Here is a 15,178-nt window from a genome sequence, read left to right on the forward strand (position 1 = left end):
GAGATACTTCTGACCGTACCGTCTCATGATCCCCTTCCCCCACCTCTGATCTGTATGTTTCCAGTAGCCGTAGACTCAGATTGTGTTGTCCATCTCATCCTCGAATCTGGCTTTAGTGAAATCTTAGGCTGTTGCACCAAGATAATCTAAATTGTAACTCAGATAAAGGGGTACAGATAGGTGCATTAGATGCAACAAGGTGTCAGTATTATATTTGCTGGTTAGTTCTTCCAGAACCCTTTTACGCTTCCTGTTTGGGGACTTCAATGTCAAATTCATTTTAGTGTTTTGGATGAACCACCAATCATATCAAAAAGCATATTTTAAAAATTCTGAGCAGTTTTTGTTAAAATTCAAGATGGCTTCTTGTTTGAGAAATCTCAAATTCCTTAGATCACCAACATTCAGAACCTTCAAGGGAATCAATAAAAACAAGAATCTTGATTTGATGTTGAGTTGTTCAAAAGGTATGAGCAATTTTAAAATTTGCAAATTACAGCAGCAGATAGAGGTAAATTTATACAAAATTTCTTGTTCTCTTAGGATGAGGTCCTTTAGTTATCAACAAAGATTGTTCAAAATATGTCACAGTTTCTGAGATATGCCTTACATTCTGTTTGGCAGCTTTGCCATCAAATTCAGGTTTCGGTAGGAATCAAAGGAAAAAAGGTTTGGAAGGATGTGCATTCTGGCACTATAGTGCAGCATAGCAAACCATTTTATGTTTTAGGCCATATTGCAATTTGGGCAGCTTAGCTCTGCCCGCTTAGTTTTGTTTTTGCTAATTTGAAAAGCCTACATTTAGGAACTAGTCCAAGAATTTTTGTCTAATCTTCACTAAATTTGCGATACTCTGCATCTTTATCCTAACTGATAAGGGTATTCTTAATGACAAACTGGTCGCTTAAAATCAGAGCTGCAACAACTAATTGTTGACAATGAATCTCACTATGGTGGTTTAGTGGTTAGCACGTTCGCCTCACACCTCCAGGGTCGGGGGTTCCGTGGCCCTGTGTGTGCGCGGAGTTTGCATGTTCTCCCGGTGCTGCAAGGGTTTCCTCCGGTTACTCCGGTTTCCTCCCCCAGTCCAAAGACATGCATGGTAGGCTGATGTCCAAAGTGTCCGTAGTGTATGAATGTGTGTGTGTGTGTGCCCTGCGATTGATTGGCACCCTGTGCAGGGTGTACCCTGCCTTGTGCCCGATGCACCCTGGGATAGGCTCCAGTTTCCCTGTGACCCTGAAAAGGATAAGTGGTATAGAAGATGGATGGATGGATGGATGGAATCTCACTATTGTTTAGTTAGTCTGCACGCAGCCACAGACCAGAGCACGTTTACTCATTACGTTACTTCTCTTCCCAAAACACGCTTTGGAGAGTAAATACTAAAGTTGTGTCCCAAAATGAAGTACTATACACTTACACTATGCACTCTACCATCCAGTGTGTGAATTTTAGAAAGGTAATATCGTCTCAAATGGAACACTAACCGGAAGTATAATCCGCTTCCTAGTCGATGGCGCATGACGTCATACACACGCTAGCATTAGCAGGCACCCAGAGTCACAGACAATGGCTGTCTTCAGTTTACTGTTTCTGTCAACGTTACCTTTTATTCCCAACATTACTTCAGTCACCATTAGACGGAGCCGAAATCGTCAAGTGACTGAGGAAGAAAGTCCTCTAAGGCAGGGGGGCATTTTATATTATACACCGCGGAGATCAAATATTTATGCACAAGCACAAACTTCATGTTTATATCCAAAATGATCCACTGTGTGTAAGGGGCAGGGGAAACTGGTTCAAGTTAAAAGGTTTAGTTTAATTTAAGTTTATTGTCATTATATGCTGTATTTGAGCGCTTGCAGTGTATCTTCTGTCGTTTATTATAACGGCAGTGATGTGTTAGTAATGAGGCCACGTTGCTCCTCAAGCGTGGTGCAGACGCGACGATGCACAGTGGGAGCCCACAAGTAAGATCTGTAATGTCCAATTAAAACACTATGATCAAAAGTAAAACAATATGCCTAAAAGCAGTAAGTAATAAAAACCATAAGGGGCAGTAAAAGGTAGTTTTTGTTATTAATTTAGGATTGTAGTTTAATTCAGTGCTTTTGTGCATCCATAAAAAGTAATGCATAAATACTACATTATATATATATATATATATATATATATATATATATATATATATATACACACACATACATACACACACACACACACACACACATAGTATTTAACAAAAGTGAGTACACCCCTCACATTTTTGTAAATATTTGATTATATCTTTTCATGTGACAACACTGAAGAAATGACACTTTGCTACAATGTAAAGTAGTGAATGTACAACTTGTGTAACAGTGTAAATTTGCTGTCCCCTCAAAATAACTCAACACACAGCCATTAATGTCTAAACCGCTGGAAACAAAAGTGAGTACACCCCTAATTGAAAATGTCCAAATTGGACAAGTGTCAATATTTTGTGTGGCCACCATTATTTTCCAGCACTGCCTTAACCCTCTTGGGCATGGAGTTCGCCAGAGCTTCACAGGTTGCCACTGGAGTCCTCTTCCACTCCTCCATGACGACATCACGGAGCTGGTGAATGTTAGAGACCTTGTGCCCCTCCACCTTCCGTTTGAGGATGCCCCACAGATGCTCAATAGGGTTTAGGTCTGGAGACATGCTTGGCCAGTCCATCATCTTCACCCTCAGCTTCTTTAGCAAGGCAGTGGTCGTCTTGGAGGTGTGTTTGGGGTCGTTATCATGGTGGAATATTGCCCTGCGGCCCAGTCTCCAAAGAGTATGTCACAGTACATGTTGGCATTAATGGTTCCCTCAATGAACTGTAGCTCCCCAGTGCTGGCAGCACTCATGCAGCCCCAGACCATGACACTCCCACCACCATGCTTGACTGTTGGCAAGACACACTTTTCTTTTTACTCCTCACCTGGTTGCCGCACACACACTTGACAACATCTGAACCAAATAAGTTTATATTGGTCTCATAAGACAACAGGACATGCTTCCAGTAATCCATGTCCTTAGTCTACTTGTCTTCAGCAAACTGTTTACAGGCTTTCTTGTGTATCATCTTTAGAAGATGCTTCCTTCTGGGATGACAGCCATGCAGACCAATGTGATGCAGTGTGCGGCGTATGGTCTGAGCACTGACAGGCTGACCCCCCACCCCTTCAACCACTGCAGCAATGCTGGCAGCACTCATACGTCTATTTCCAAAAGGCAACCTCTGGATATGACGCTGAGCACATGCACTCAACTTCTTTAGTCGACCATGGCGAGGCCTGTTCTGAGTGGAACCTGTCCTGTTAAACCGCTGTATGGTCTTGGCCACCGTGCTGCAGCTCAGTGTCAGGGTCTTGGCAATCTTCTTATAGCCTAGGCCATCTTTATGTAGAGCAACAATTCTTTTTTTCAGATCCTCAGAGAGTTCTTTGCCATGAGGTGCCATGTTGAACTTCCAGTGACCAGTATGAGGGAGTGTGAGAGCGATGACACCAAATTTAACACACCTGCTCCCCATTCACACCTGAGACCTTGTAACACTAACAAGTCACATGACACCGGGGAGGGAAAATGGGTAACTGGGCCCAATTTGGACATTTTCACTTAAGGGTGTACTCACTTTTGTTGCCAGCAGTTTAGACATTAATGGTTGTGTGTCGAGTTATTTTGAGGGGACAGCAAAATTACACTGTTATAGAAGCTGTACACTCACCATTTTACATTGTAGCAAAGTGTCATTTCTTCAGTGTTGTCACATTAAAAGATATAATGAACTATTTACAAAAATGTGAGAGGTGTACTCACTTTTGTGAGATACTGTGTATATATCCATCCATCTTCTGCCGCTAACTCCTTTTCAGGGTCACGGGGAACCTGGAGCCGATCACAGGGAGCATCGGGCACAAGGCGGGGTGCCAGTCTATCGCAGGGCACATTTTATATTATTATTATATATGTGTGTGTGTGTAAATATATAAGTATTTGTGCATTATTTTTATGGATGCACAAAAAGCACTGAATTAAACTACAGTCCTAAATGAATAATATATATTCTGGTGTGTGTCTGTATGTATTTGGGTTCTTTTCAGTCTTATATAATTGGACAAACAGTTGTGTAACGTTTTAGTCTGAATTTTATATTTGTAACACTCAGTTTGTGCATTTTATTTTAAATATACGAAAAAAATGGTACTGAAAGTTTGTCCCTCCCCCATTTGATTAATCGAAAAAATAATCGTTAGTTGCATCCCTACGTAAAATAAAAACAGAAAAATAAATAAATTAAAAAACTATTGAATCAGATTGCAGAAGGCATTTGATGGGGTTAAAAATAAGCACTCATCACGAAACTGAATAATATGTCCCTTGATCAACCCACAAAAAATGCTGCATTGTCAGTCAAATTGGCAACTGGGGGGGGGGGGGGGGGGGGGGGGCAGGGGCTATTCTTTTTTTCCCCCATTTATAAAGTATAAGTCATGTAAAATAAGGTGGAAAGGAAATATTTTCACTCCTGATACAGGTGTTTATGCAAAAAAAAAAAATTGTTTTTTGGAACATATAGCCCTACCCAATTAAATTTTCTATAAGTTGATTAATATGAGAATCCATCTTTTGCAAACTGTTCCTAGGATTTTTGCCATATCTTCCAAACTGTGGTGTCAAATTACTCAGTAGAGTCTAGGGCTGCACGATTGTGGCCAAAATGATAAACACGATTATTTTGATCGATATTGAGATCTCGATTATTCATTGATTTTAGGTACAACATATTTTTATTGCACTTTCACATTTAAATAAATAGACCACTGCTTTCACCTCCATGTTTTGCTACATTCCTACTAATGTACAAATCTTTGCATGAAATTAGACTGGTCCTTAAAGTGCATCATCTCGTAGAAGCAAAATATAAATAAAATTGTACCCAAATAAGTAAAAATAAAAATGCCATCAACTGAATGAAAATATGCAATCAAATATAACAATATGCAACCAAAAACAATTCAGACCTATGCAGAAAAGGCAATAACAGTGTTTACAGGAGGAGAGTCTCCGCCAAATCAACCAATAGTGTGGGGCAGGGACGACGTCATTTTGTACCGGAACCCAGAAGTTAGCATCACACTGGTTCCCTCGACAAAAACCCAAGGCTTTTGGATTATTACAAAAAATAAGCTCTGTAATCAACAAAAGTTTACAACACTAATATGTTTTGTCCATCAAAATAATTTTCATAATTGAACACAACTTTTATAAAGTTTGAAGCCTAAATACAATCTCCATAAATAAACAGCTAACCGCATGCTATAAACGAACTACACCACGGTCGCTCAACTTCAACGTCACCATCACCAAGCTTCCGACAACTTTTCCAAACTTGATTTAAAACATTTTCCATTTACTCTGTGGATGAATCTTCATCCATGTTTTGTTTTTACCTGAACCAGTTTATCTGCAAAGTGGTTTTGTGTTCGGCGTGATGACGTGTAATGTCCCCGACAACGTCTGTAGTCCCATTTAGCAACATGTCAGTGTCATGACTTCAGTGTCATGACTTCCCCTCGTGCAAGTTAAAATGCTAACTCGTTTCCGGGTTTTGGCATGCAAATGACATCATCCCTGGATCACTCTAAGGTGACTGGCTGTAAGTTTAGGAAGCGCTTGATTTGATATGCAGCACAGTTTTCTATGAGCGGAGGACGAACTTTAAACATCAATATCGCAATCGATCATATTCATGTAATCGTGGGCAGTCAAAATCGTAGTCAAGATCAATATTCAATTAATTGTGCAGCCCTAGTAGAGTCTGTGCATTAAATAATTCATAATTAAAAATCTGTGCATATTATTAAAACCTGTGGCCACTGCCTACCACGGTGGGACACGTACCTCGACCAGTGGCTGTGTTCTAACAGATGCTGCATTACAAACGCAAAGGGACACAATTACTGCTATTGTCAACTTGACAAATTAAATAAAATCAATAAAAGATATCATGTCAGAAATATTAGTGATGTTAAAACATTGTAAAAATAGAGATCGACCGATAATCAGTTTTACCGATATTTTTCCTGATATTTAAGCATTTCTCCATACTCTGATATTGGTTTTGTAATATCGGATCCACCATCTTGTGGGCGTTTTGAGACAGTACTGAATCTGAGGAGAGGCGAGTCAGCAATGGTGTGCATAGGTAAAGTATGCTTGCTTTGATTTAATTAATAAACTTTTTTTTAAAAACATAGCCATTAATGCACAAATTAGATGGGTTACATAATTGCTTGATATGCAGTTTAAGCAGCTTAGCACTAATAAATAGAGACAAACTCACAGAGTCATGTAATCTGTCTACCTCATCAAAGCTTTTATAGAAAATAAATAAACAAACAAACAAATAAATAAATAAAAAGACAGTTAAGTAACAGTGCACTTTATTTTTTGTATTCTTTCAGACCCCTTTATTCATTGGTGTATAAAGAAGAGTTTTTTTGGTTTTGTATGAAGGAAGAAGTGAAATCGACAAAACTGCTGTAAATAAAGCGTTTTGTTCAGTTCAATGGTGTTGTTGTGTCAAAAACAGAAGTAAAACAATGAATAAATATTGGTTCTGCATATCGGTTATCGGGCACAGAAACATGCAAATAATCGGCAACAGTTATTTTTAAAAATCTGATGGTCAATCTCTAGTGTAAATAATATACCTTTGCACTGGTATAAATTATTTACAATCGATGCATAACATCCTCACAATGTAAAGATTATGCCTCTTTGTTTTCACAATCGATTAGTTGGCCGATTGTTATTTCTTCTTCTTCCTCCTCTTCTTATTATTATTATTATCAATTAATCGGATGGGGGGGGCAAACTTTCAGTACCATTTTTTTTCGTTTATTTAAAATAAAATCCACAAACTGAGTGTTACAAATGTAAACTTAAATTAAAACTTTACACAACTGTTTGTCTAATTATATAAGACTGAAAAGAACCCAATACACACAGACACACACCAGAATATATATTATTCATTTAGGACTGTAGTTTACTTCAGTGTTTTTTGTTTATCCATAAAAAAAAAATAATGCCTAAACACTTATATATTAGTTTCTATTATATAATAGTATTTATGCATCACTTTTTAATGCATTTTCCGAGAGATCGGAAGGGGCCGCAAATTGTTTTCAAGAGAGAAAAAAACAAAAAAACAAAAAAACAAAAACAAAAAAAAAAACCAGACAGGTCATAATTTGGGTACTGGCATTTTATTGCTTTTCAAATAGAATGTGCATAAATGGAAAAACCCTGCGTTCCCTCTCCCTCTGTATTTACTTTTTGCCAGGGAGAGGCGGAGCTTAGCCTGCCTTTTATCCAGCTGTCAGTGCTGCCAATTTAACGGATTTTCAGACCCCTTCAGCGACTTTTTTTGTTTTGAAAGAAAAAAAAAAAAAACGCCTAGCAACAAGTCTAGCAACTTTTTGGACAAACCTTAGCAACTTTTCAAATGTTGGCAGTACTGTCCTGCAAGCACAAGGTCTTGCTTTCCCACTGTGCGTCTTACCAACTAATCAGTAATGAGATTAGTTGACAAGGATTTTCATAACCGATTATTATCGATTAGTTGTTTCAGCTCTATTTGGAACACACCATCAGCATCGCAAATATATATAAATAAAATTGTTTTCACTCTCCCCATGTTTTACATTTTTTCCTACATTCTTTTGAACATCAAAATAATCAAATAAAATATGCCATGAGTGTACCTTCTACCATCATTTACACATTTGAATGGCCATTGAGGCATTGCGATAACATGAAATTTAAAATATTACTTTATATGGCCATGGTCATTAGCTGCTATTGTCGAGCAACTTTTTGGTGCCGTACACAACGGTGAGAATAGTAGCACAGCATAATGAAACTAAAACGTAATCCCGGACATTTTCACAAATTTAGAAATCCCGGCCGGACACTTTTTTTAAGGTTCAAAAATAGAGGACATGTCCAGGAAAAAGAGGACATATGGTTGCCCATATCCATTCCCCCCCCCACACTAACTGACTGTGTGAGCTAGCATTTGGCAGAATTGAGACCTGTCAGCCAATAAGACCTGAGTATTTCCACATATTTTCCTGTAAACTATGTCTGATCGGTGTTGCCTCCGTTCACTGAAGGTACAAGATTACAACACTGCTGTCTTCTTTCAGGAATGTGCAGTTACATAGTGCCAAACCGCTCCAAGTGGAGAATTATTCAGGGCTAAAAAAAAAAAAAAAAAAAGAAAAAAAACTTCGAGGCTACAGCCCTGAATGCCCAGGCCAGGATAGCCCCTAGTACTAGCGATCATTTTGACACAAAGCATATTGCGATTATTTTTACTTTCGATTGCACACTGAACTGTGCAGACTGGCTGAAAACAGTGTGATCATTTTGACACAAAACATAATATTGCAATCATTTTTACACATGATTGTGATTTGAACTCCATGCATCAATCCATCCGACCATTCTCCACCCTGCTTGTCCTCTGAAGGATCACGGTGATGCTGGAGTATATCCCTGCGTCTCTGGCCGTAGGCAGGGAAACACCCTGGACATATGGCCGGTCCATCACAGGGATAACACACACCCACTCATTCACACTCGCACTCACACCTATGGGCAATTTAGTGTCTCAAATTTGCATGCCTTCGGATTGTAGGTGAAACCAGCAATTTGAACTCCAATATGATAACTATTTAATATAGCTGCTAATCTAGCTTGCAATTCTGTACTTTTTGTGGTCTTATGCACACACCAAATTCAAGGTATCTAAACTGAGTCTTGAACAATGCCACACTGGTTACACCTTAACAGCATCAGAGATGCTGTAAACACAGGTTTAAATTATCCATAACCACAGTGATTTCAGTTAAAGTCGAATAATTGTGCAGCCTTACCATACTGATGTCTCAGGTGGACAAAGTTTGGTGGTTTAAATACCCACTAGAGGTCTTTGTTAAAGTATTTAAAGCATTTTGTAAGCTTGTCCATAGTCAGGTAAGTTCTGCATTCAGAACTGTCCTATCTGTAAGGTCATTTCCGTAACAATGGGTTTTCCTCATAAACGCAAAAAACTAAAATTAAAATAAAATAAATACTTTATGTTCTATGGAGAGCCAACCCTTCTCCATTCAGTTTGTATTAATGCATATGGTTTGTGAATCCACAGAATTCCTACAAAGTATATTGTCTCCAAAAACTTGTGTCCTTTTTTCTCACATGCTGATATACTTCCCTTGTCTACAATAGAAAACATGTGTACAAACTGATATTTGATGTCTGGACACTATCGTCAGGGGGTTAGGAAATATAAAAAGATGGTTCCATATACTGATGATAAATACATTCTCTGAACATTTATTTTTCAAGTTTTGACTGTAAATGTCACATTCATAATGCTGGAATCGCTCTACTAAAAATGTAGTCAACGTAGTAATCAATGCACATTATGCGTTAATATTTACGGAAAATTGCTGCAAATATAGTCACTGCTGCTGTCTGTGCCGCTTAAACCCATTCAAACAGGTTGACAGCGCAGATTTGTTTGGCACTATTGAGAGTAGGGCTGGACGGTTAATCAAATAGTAATCGAAACCGAAATTCAGAACCTCTAACCGACGTAATTTCCCCTTGTCGGTTATTTCATTTTTTAAATCCTGCCGCTACTTTCCCCTTAAAAACATACTACTGCGTGTGTAGTCACGTGATTCCGCCCCGTCCAGTCAGCGGCATGGAAGCAACATGGAGGCGGACTCTAACACCGAGTCAACTGAGCAACAAGAGCAGCTTGTACCAAAGAACAATGCAGTACCCGTCGTTTGGACACATTTTTGCTTCAGTAAAGAAGACACCGAACAAAATAACGTCAAATGTAAACATTGCAGAAAAACCGTTTCAGCGACCAAAGGTAATACCAGCAACCTGTTTCAACACTTGCAGCACAATCACGTTGTGATTGTTGTGATGGCTGAAAAAAAGAGAGACTGACAAGCGCCCAGCAACAAGTGCCTCCACAAAGCAGGTGTCGATAACACAAGCATTTAAAAAATGTTACACCCTATGAAAAGGATTCAAGAAGATGGAAAGATGCCAATTTGTTACTACATGGTGAAAGATATGGCTCCCATAGCTACAGTGGAGCGCAGTGGCTTAAACACCTTGTTAAAACTCTCACCAGAAGATACACTGTAACCATATTTTTCCCAAACTGCTCTGCGCAACATGTACAAAACATGTCATAAAAAGGTAGTTGCTGAACTGAAGTCTGCACTTTGCAGCAACATATGATCTCTGCTCAAGTAGGACCATAGTTTACAGTGAGGGAAAAAAGTATTTGATCCCCTGCTGATTTTGTACGTTTGCCCACTGACAAAGAAATGATCACTCTATAATTTTAATGGTAGATTTATTTGAACAGTGAGAGACAGAATAACAAAAAAAAAATCCAGAAAAACGCATGTCAAAAATGTTATAAATTGATTTGCATTTTAATGAGGGAAAAATGTATTTGACCCCTCTGCAAAACATGACTTAGTACTTGGTGGCAAAACCCTTGTTGGCAATCACAGAGGTCAGACGTTTCTTGTAGTTGGCCACCAGGTTTGCACACATCTCAGGAGGGATTTTGTCCCACTCCTCTTTGCAGATCTTCTCCAAGTCATTAAGGTTTCAAGGCTGACGTTTGGCAACTCGAACCTTCAGCTCCCTCCACAGATTTTCTATGGGATTAAGATCTGGAGACTGGCTAGGCCACTCCAGGACCTTAATGTGCTTCTTCTTGAGCCACTCCTTTGTTGCCTTGGCCGTGTGTTTTGGGTCATTGTCATGCTGGAATATCCATCCACGACCCATTTTCAATGCCCTGGCTGAGGGATGGAGGTTCTCACCCAAGATTTGACGGTACATGGCCCCATCCATCATCCCTTTGATGCAGTGAAATTGTCCTGTCCCCTTAGCAGAAAAACACCCCCAAAGCATAACGTTTCCACCTCCTTGTTTGATGGTGGGGATGGTGTTCTTGGGGTCATAGGCAGCATTCCTCCTCCTCCAAACACAGCGAGTTGAGTTGATGCCAAAGAGCTCCATTTTGGTCTCATCTGACCACAACACTTTCACCCAGTTGTCCTCTGAATCATTCAGATGTTCATTGGAAAACTTCAGACAGGCATGTATATGTGCTTTCTTGAGCAGGGGGACCTTGCGGGCGCTGCAGGATTTTAGTCCTTCACGGCGTAGTGTGTTACCAATTGTTTTCTTGGTGACTATGGTCCCAGCTGCCTTGAGATCATTGACAAGATCCTCCCGTGTAGTTCTGGGCTGATTCCTCACTGTTCTCATGATCACTGCAACTCCATGAGGTGAGATCTTGCATGGAGCCCCAGGCCGAGGGAGATTGACAGTTCTTTTGTGTCTCTTCCGTTTGCGAATAATCGCACCAACTGTTGTCACCTTCTCACCAAGTTGCTTGGCAATGGTCTTGTAGCCCATTCCAGACTTGTGTAGGTCTACAATCTTGTCCCTGACATCCTTGGAGAGCTCTTTGGTCTTGGCCATGGTGGAGAGTTTGGAATCTGATTGATTGCTTGCTTCTGTGGACAGGTGTCTTTTATACAGGTAACAAGCTGAGATTAGGAGCACTCCCTTTAAGAGTGTGCTCCTAATCTCAGCTCATTACCTGTATAAAAGACACCTGGGAGCCAGAAATCTTTCTGATTGAGAGGGAGTCAAATACTTATTTCCCTCATTAAAATGCAAATCAATTTATAACATTTTTGACATGCGTTTTTCTGGATTTTCTTGTTGTTATTCTGTCTCTCACTGTTCAAATAAATCTACCATTAAAATTATAGACTGATCATTTCTTTGTCAGTGGGCAAATGTACAAAATCAGCAGGGGATCAAATACTTTTTTCCCCTCACTGTATATAGTTTAATAGTTTGTTTCCTTCGATTATTTGAAAATCACAAAGAAATGCACGCTTTCATTAGAAAAAAAAAATCCCACCTCTATTAGTTGAGCATATTTACTAGAGCTGCAACAACTAATCAATAAAATCGATAATGATCAATTAAGAAAATCGTTGTCAACAAATCTCACTATCGATTAGTTGGTCTGCGTGTGTCAGGGGGAAGATTTACTCATTACGCTACTTCTCTTCCAAAAATGCTTCGGAGAGTAAATACTAAAGTTTTGTCCCAAATGAAGTACTGTACGCTTACACTATGCACTGTGTACTCTACCGTCTAGTGCAGGGGTGGGCAATCTTATCCGGAAAGGGCCAGTGTGGGTGCAGGTTTTCATTCCAACCAAGCAGGAGGCACACCTGATTCCACCTGTTTAATCAGTTGATCTTGGCTTTCAATAGATTCAGGTGTGGCTTCTGCTTGGTTGGAATGAAAACCTGCACCCACACCGGCCCTTTCCGGATAAGACTGCCCACCCCTGGTCTAGTGTATGAATTTTAGAAAGGTAATATTATCTCAAATATCACTAGCGGGGTGTTTTTACTAACCAGAATCATAAGCCGTTTCCTAGTCGACGGCGCATGACGTCATAGGCACGCTAGCATTAGCAGACACCCAGAGTCACAGACAATGACTTTCTTCAATTTACTGTTTATGTCGGAGTTACCTTTTATTCCCAACATGACCTGTCACCATCAGACCGAGTCGAAATAGTCACATGACTGAGGAAGAAAGTCCTCTAAGGCAGGGGCGCATTTTATATTAAACACTGCGGAGATCAAACAGTGCTGCAAGAGCACAAACTTATGTTTGTATCCAAAATGCTCCACTGTGTGTAAGGGGTAGGGGAAACTAGTGCAAGCTGCTTAAAAGGTTTAGTTTAATTTAAGTTTATTGTCATTATATGCTGTATTTTTGCATGCTTGCAGTATAACTTCTGTTGTTTATTATAACGGAAGTGATGTATTAGTAACGAGGCCAGGTTGCTGATCACGTGCAGTGTAGACGCGCTGATACACAGTGGGAGCATGAGTAAGATCTGTAATGTTAATTAAACCACTATGATCAAAACTAAACACAAGTAAAATAATATTCCTAAAGGCAGTCAGTAATAAACCACAAGGTGCAGTGAAAGGGAGTTTTTATTATTCATTTAGGACTGTAGTTTAATTTGGTGCTTTTTGTGCATCCATAAAAAATTATGCATTAATACTATAAAATAAGTAAATAAATAAATATTAAAATAAATAAATAAATAAATACAATTAATTAATTAATTATATATAACTTCTGGGAGAAATTATACATTTATTTTTAAGGTACAGTGAACCTGTATTACATTTTTGTACACCTTTGTTCATAGCATTTTTTTTTATTTAGTGCTATACAGACAACAATGCACATTGTTTTGCACTGTTTATGATTCAGAAATAAATTTTAAAAAATCAGTCTTTTCAGTCTTAATTTTTTCATTCAAATTTTGCTTAAAACATTTTGTGAATTGAATCAAGGCCGGAGTGCATCGTTACACCCCTACTACATAGCATTTAATTGGATTGTGCCCTCCATTTGATGTGGCTAAACATATTTAAAGGTGGCCTCCATTATGTTGATCAAAATGATTGGCGTTGTTAGATCATGCGAATGACATGAGTCATCAAAACCCAAGAGAAACATTTGTGTCAAATCAGGTAGGATACAATTACTAGTGGTCTGTCACTTACATATTGCAACCTTTCGGTGTATCAGTACTGCGAAGCTAATATCGCCAGAACATTTACGTTATGAAATACTACAGTCCATGTAACAGGGGTCACTTCAACGGCCTCGGAGAGAAACAATAAATATATTTTTCCAATTTCTTTTTTTTTCAGTTCGAAAAAAGTAATAGTTCCTGGAATCTATTTCACGGTATTTGGTTTGGCTGCATCGTCATGTGTGAAGCATGAATGAAGAAAGAAAAAAAAACATTTCGGTGAGAACAGGAGCCCACTAACAAAAAGGTAAAAGGCCTGTTTCTTTCTATTAGCCTACGACAAATATGGACCTGGTCAATGTCCAATCGTAGACTCGGTCGTAAGCATATAAATCCATTTTTAATGACTTGTCAGAAATGCTAGTAACATAAAAGCTCAAACACAATGGTTCTCTCCTTTTATATAGAGAGAGAAAGCGACACACTCAAATAACGTAGCCTACTTAGAGCATCACAAAAAGTAGGCTAGCCTATGTTATGCGAAAGAAAAAAAATGCATATTTAAAGACAACGAAAGATAGTTTTCCAACAGAATCGGAAACGTTCATTCTGCTTGTATTTTGTTGGTTTATCCCAGACAAAATCCTTACCCTGGATGCAACAGAAACACAAAGCTAATCTAAACACTTGCTCGTAACTGGATGCTGCCTCTAGCTAGAAATTTGCTACATGAAAAATCACCTTACCTTTAAGATTAGTAGACGAAATCCAAGTAGTTTACTAACATAGAAACTGGATATTGTTATGGTTCTGTTTAAAGCGCTAGGTTAAAGCCAATCCCTCCACCGTCCTGACGGCGTTCAGTCCATCCGACCACTGATACTGCTTTCCCCCAACATTCCAAGCACCTCTGGAAGCTCCGCCCCCTTCAATTCACGCGATGATTTTATGAAACGCTGCCATCGGTTCATTTAAAGAGCATAAAAAAGGGCCGTCATTTCTCTCATTTACGACCTTGATATTTCTGTATTTTATTGGCCCTTGTAAAGTTAGAGATTTATAGATCTTAAGCCTGGTTCCCACTGCATCGACAGGCGCCGAACAACGCCGACAATCACCCACTTTTAAAAGTTGGCCGTTCGATTTAGAATGTTGGGAAACATGACTGCAATGTTCACACCAACAAACACCAACAGACACCAACACACACCAGCAAACACCAGCAGCCACCAACGAACACCAACAGACACTAACAAACAGTCAGACTGGTTTAAAAATGGATGATTCTATTAGCACAGTCAAAATTTTACTATTACTAGTACTGTGTTAGAATTGTTGCATATTTCCAAATAAATCGATTATGATCCACAAATAATTGTAGCAAAATTCACAAAAATTAAACATATTCACAAATAAATAGAATGAGATCTGCAAATATATGCTAGGAGTTTC

The 15,178-nt window shown here is 39.0% G+C and overlaps 1 protein-coding gene across 3 annotated transcripts in view; it reads right to left on the reverse strand.

The window, feature by feature from the left end:
- The window catches only part of LOC128605325 (signal-induced proliferation-associated 1-like protein 2), a 204,165-nt gene extending 189,244 nt beyond the window's left edge, over positions 1-14,921 (reverse strand). For all 3 annotated transcript variants that reach the window (XM_053620635.1, XM_053620634.1, XM_053620633.1), the window contains exon 1: positions 14,473-14,921. The gene's annotated coding sequence lies outside the window, so the exon portion shown is untranslated. The remainder of the gene's footprint in view (positions 1-14,472) is intronic.
- Between the last annotated feature and the right edge of the window lie 257 nt (positions 14,922-15,178).

This window comes from Ictalurus furcatus, chromosome 3 (assembly GCF_023375685.1).
Source record: "Ictalurus furcatus strain D&B chromosome 3, Billie_1.0, whole genome shotgun sequence".
Classification (NCBI taxonomy): domain Eukaryota; kingdom Metazoa; phylum Chordata; class Actinopteri; order Siluriformes; family Ictaluridae; genus Ictalurus; species Ictalurus furcatus.